Below are 5,446 nucleotides of genomic sequence, written 5' to 3' on the forward strand. Positions count from 1 at the left end.
TGAGGAGGAAGTATAGTTCTTGAAGTGCTGATTCTAAAGTTACGAATCTGAAGGTTCAAGCAAGATGGCAGAGATTCCGAACAACAGCAATAATGTTGGAGGAGGTGGTGCACTTGTTGTCCAACCTTGAAAACCCCTGCGTGAGTTTTCCATTCCCAAAGTCACCGATCAACCTTCGTGCATTGTCTATCCTCAACTCACAGTTGATAGATTTGAGCTTAAAAGTGGTATGATTCATCTTCTTCCAACTTATTATGGTAATATCACTGAGGATTCCTACATGCATATTAAGCAATTCTTTGAAATATGTGCTACGATCAAAATTCAAGGCCTTGATGATGAGCAGATTAAGATGAGGCTATTCCTATTCAGTTTAAAAGATAAAGCTAAGTCTTGGTTATACTCTTTGCCTAATGCGTCAATTCATACTTGGGATGAGCTTTCTAATAAGTTTTTGCAGAAATTCTTTCCAGCTCAGAAGACTAACAAGATTAGAAAGGAAATCCTTGGTTTCACACAAAAGGAAGGAGAAGCTTTTCATGAATGTTGGGAGAGGTACAAGGAGATGATAAGTTCTTGCCCACACCACAACATAGAGAGTTGGATGCAAATGCAATCTTTCTATGAAGGTTTGCTTGATTCCGAAAGGATGATGGTAGATGCAACAAGTGGAGAAGGACTGATGAACAAAACAGCAGATGAGGCTTTTACTATCGTTGAATCCTTGAGTGCTAACTCTCAACAATGGAGCCACAATAAAGGAAGAGGAGCTCCTATGAAAGCTGTGGTCTCTGAGGTAAGTACTAATAATGAGATTGTTGCAAAACTTGATGTTATGTGTTCTTTGCTTCAACAGGCAGTGACTGGCCCTCTAGGAAACAAAGTGGAAGTTCAAGATCAATCTTTTGCAGAGTACATGCTAGAACAAACAAATGCCCTTCAAGCAAGGAATCCTAATAATGATCCTTACTTAAACACGTACAATCCGGGGTGGAGAAATCATCCTAATTTCAAGTGGAGCAATAACTCAAATGTGCAACAATTTCAAGGACCTCCCGCAGGATTTCAAATACAACAAAGGCAATTCGAGCAAGCTCGCCAACGAGTGCAAGAGCAAAGGGGTGACCAAATGGGAGAATTGCAAGACATGTTCAAGAATTTCATGGGGCAACAGATGCAAACCAATCAGAATCTTCAAAATGCAGTGAACAAGCTAGAAGTACAAGTTGGGCAGATTGCATCCTCCTTGAGCAATAGAGCATCCAGAACATGTTCAAGCCAAACGGAGGTGAATCCAAGGCATTAAGAGCATCCTAAAGCAGTACACATCTTGAGAAGTGGTAAACAAGTTGATAATAAGGTTGGAGATGCCAATGAGGAGCAAGAAGATGGTGAAAACGTGGAGATCATTCAGCCACCACATGGGCAGCCCAGAGGTTCCACCAAACAACCCCTCAATGCTCTTGGAAAGAGCACAGGCCCTAAGGCATCATCTAATGCTAATCAAGTTTCAATTTGAACTAATGCTTTTAGGCTTATAGCACCCTTTCCTAGCAGGTTATCAAATTCAAAAAAAGATCAAGGCTTGGATGAGTGAAATCTAATGTCCAAAACTATGCGATACACTAACCACTCCATTTCAGAACAAACCTCGTACGAACCTGAATTGTCCGATTTCAAGAACCAATCGATATTGGATTGAGCCCAAAACTTGGGGAACATCATAATATGGTGGGAGGAGTCATTTGGTAAGTTTTGAGTAAAATGTAATGTCCAAAACTATGCGATAAACCAACCACTCCATTTCATAACGAACTTTGTACGAACTTGAATTGTTCGATTTCATGGACCAATCGATATCGGATTGAGTCCAAAACTTGGGGAACATCATAATATGGTGGGATGAGTCATTTAGTGAGTTTTCAGTGAAATCTAATGTCCAAAACTATGCGACACACCAACAACTTCATCTCAGAACGAACTTTATTCGAACTTGAATTGTCCGATTTTGAAGGACCAATCAATATCGGATTGAGTCCAAAACTTGGGGAGCATCATAATATGGTGGGAGGAGTCATTTAGTGAGTTTTGAGTGAAATGTAATGTCCAAAAATAAGCGACACGCCAACCACTCCATTTCAGAACGAACTTCGTACAAACCTGAATTGTCCGATTTCATGGACCAATCGATATCGGACTGAGTCCAAAACTTGGGGAACTTCATTATACGTTGCAAGGAGGCATTTGGTGTGTTTTGAGTGAAATCCAATGCCCAAAAATGTGCAATACACCAACCACTCCACTTCAGAACGAACTTCGTACGAACCTGAATTCTTCGACTTAATGGACCAATCGATGTCATATTAAGTCCAAAACTTGGGGAAGATCATAACATGGTGGAAGGAGTCATTTGGTTGCCTTTGAGTGAAATCCGATCTGTAGAACTATGCAATAAACCAACTGCTCTATTTCAAAACGAACTTCAGTACAAACTGAATTGTCCAACTTCATGGACCAATCGACCTCAAACTGAGTTCGAAAATTGGGGAACAACATAATACAGTGGGAGGAGTCATTTGGTGGGTTTTGAGTGAAATGCAATGGACAAAACTATGAAATACACCATCCACTCCATTTTTAAAACGAACTTTGTCAAATATGAATTGTCCGATTTCATGGACCAATCGATATCGGATTGAGTCCAAAACTTGGGGAACATCATAATAAGGTCGGAGTCATTTGGTGGGTTTTGAGTGAAATCCAATCACTAGAACTATGCAATACACTAACCACTCCATTTCAAAATGAACTTCGTACGAATCTGAATTATCCGATTTCAAGGACCAATCGATATCCGATTATGTCCAAAACTTGGGGAACATCATAAAATGGTGGGAGGAGTCATTTGGTGAGTTTTGAGTGAAGTCTAATGTCCAAAACAATGCAATACACCAACCACTCCATTTCAGAACGAACTTCATACGAACCTGAATTGTCCAACTAAATGGACCAATCGATTAGGATTGAGTTCAAAACTTGGGAAACCTCATAATATGGTGGGAGGAGTCATTTGTTGAGTTTTGAGTGAAATCTAATGTCCAAAACTAGGTGATACACCATACACTCCATTTCAGAACGAACTTCGTACGAACCTAAATTGTCCTATTTCATGAACTATTTGATATCGGATTGAGTCCCGAACTTGAGGAACTTCACAACATGGTGGGAGGAGTCATTTGGTGAGTTTTGGGTGAAAACCTGCCTCTTGAACTTTGCAATACACAAACGACTTCATTTCATAACGAACTTCGTACAAACTCGAATTGTCCAATTCCATTGACCAATCGATATCGGATTGAGTCCAAAACTTGGGGAGCATCACAATATGGTGGGATGAGTCATTTGGTGAGTTTGAGTGAAATCCAATCTTTAGAACTATGCAATACACCAACCATTCCATTTCAGAACGAACTTCGTATGAACCTGAATTGTCAGATTTCATGGACAAATCTATATCGGATTGAATCTAAAACTTGGGGAGCATCATAATATGGTGGGAGGAGTGATTTGGTGAGTTTTGAGTGAAATCCAATGCCCAAAACTATGCAATACACCAACCACTACATTTCAGAACGACCTTTGTACGAACCTGATTTGTCCAATTTCATCGACCAATCGATACCGGATTAAGTCCGAAACTAAGGAGACATCATAATAAGGTGGGAGGAGTCATTTGGTGGGTTTTGAGTGAAATCCAAATGCTAGAACTATGCAATACACCAAACAGTCCATTTTAGAACGAAGTTCGTACAAACCTGAATTGTCCGATTTCATTGACCAATTGATACCGGATTGAGTCCAATACTTGGGGAACATCATAATACGTTGGGAGGAGACATTTGTTGTGTTTTGAGTGAAATCCAATGCCCAAAACTGGGCAAAACACCAACGACTCCATTTCAAAATGAACTTTGTACGAACCTGAATTGTCCGATTTCATAGACCAATCGATATCGGATGGACTACAAAACTTACGGAACATCATAATATGGTGGGAGGAGTCATTTGTTCAGCTTTGAGTAAAATCCAATGGAAAAAACTATGCAATACACCAACCACTCCATTTCGAACGAACTTCGCGCGAACCTGAATTGTCGATCTCATGGACAAATCGATATCGGATTGAGTCCAATACTTGGGGAACATCATGATATGTTGGGCGGAGTCATTTTTGGTGAGTTTTGAGTGAAATCCAATGGCCAAAACAATGCAATACACCAACCACGCCATTTCGGACCGAACTTTTAACTCAATTGTTCGATTTATGGGCCAATCGATACAGATTGAGTCCAAAACATGGGGAACATCATAATACGGTGGGAGGAGTCATTTCGTGGGTTTTTAGTGAAATTCAATCTCTAGAACTATGCAATACACCAACCACTCCATTACAGAACGAACTTCATACGAACTGAATTGTCCAATTTCATGGACCAATCGATATTGGATTGAGTCCAAAACTTGGGAAACATCATAATACGGTGGGAGGAGACATTTGGCGAGTGTTGAGTGAAATCCAATGGCCAAAACTATACAATACACCAACCACTCTATTTCAGAAGAAACTTCGTGATTTACTTGAATTGTCCTATTTCACAGACCAATCGATATCGGATTGAGTCCAAAACTTGGGGAACTTCACAACATGGTGGGAGGAGTGATTTGGTGAGCTTTGAGTGAAATCCTGTCCCTGGAACTTTGTAATGAACCACCCACTCCATTTCGGAATGAACTTCGTACAAATCTGAATTGTTTGACGTCAAGGGCCAATCAATATTGGACTGAGTCCAAAACTTGGGGAATATCATAATATGGTGGGAGGAGTCATTTCGTGGGTTTTTAGTGAAATCCAATCCCTAGAACCATGCAATACACCAACCACTCCATTTCAGAACAAACTTCGTACGAACCTAAATTGTCAGATCACACGGACAAATCGATATCGAATTGAGTCCAAAACTTGGGGAAGGTCATGATATGGTGGGCGGAGTCATTTGGTGAGTTTTGAGTGAAATTCAATGGCCAAAATTATGCAATACACCAACCGCTCCATTTAGGAACGAACTTCGTACGAACCTGAATTGTCCGATTTCATGGGCCAATCGATACCGGATTGAGTCCAAAACTTGGAGAACATCATAATATGGTGGAAGGAGTCATTTCGTGGGATTTTAGTGAAATCCAATCTTTAGAACTATGCAATACACCAACCACTTCATTTCGGAATGAACTTCGTACGAACCTGAATTGTCAGATCACGTGGACAAATCGATATGAGATTGAGTCCAAAACTTGGGGACCATTATAGTATGGTGGGAGGAGTCATTTCGTGGGTTTTTAGTGAAATCCAATCTCTAGAACTATGCAATACACCAATCACTCTATT

The 5,446-nt window shown here is 40.3% G+C and overlaps 1 non-coding gene across 1 annotated transcript; it reads right to left on the reverse strand.

Moving 5' to 3' along the window:
* Nucleotides 1-487: 487 nt before the first annotated feature.
* On the reverse strand, nucleotides 488-594 carry LOC148917695 (small nucleolar RNA R71). The gene has a single exon (XR_016126559.1). It is a non-coding gene; the product is annotated as a small nucleolar RNA R71 (small nucleolar RNA).
* Between the last annotated feature and the right edge of the window lie 4,852 nt (nucleotides 595-5,446).

This window comes from Prunus mume, linkage group LG4 (genome assembly GCF_029339155.1).
Source record: "Prunus mume cultivar Tortuosa linkage group LG4, ASM2933915v1, whole genome shotgun sequence".
Lineage (NCBI taxonomy): Eukaryota > Viridiplantae > Streptophyta > Magnoliopsida > Rosales > Rosaceae > Prunus > Prunus mume.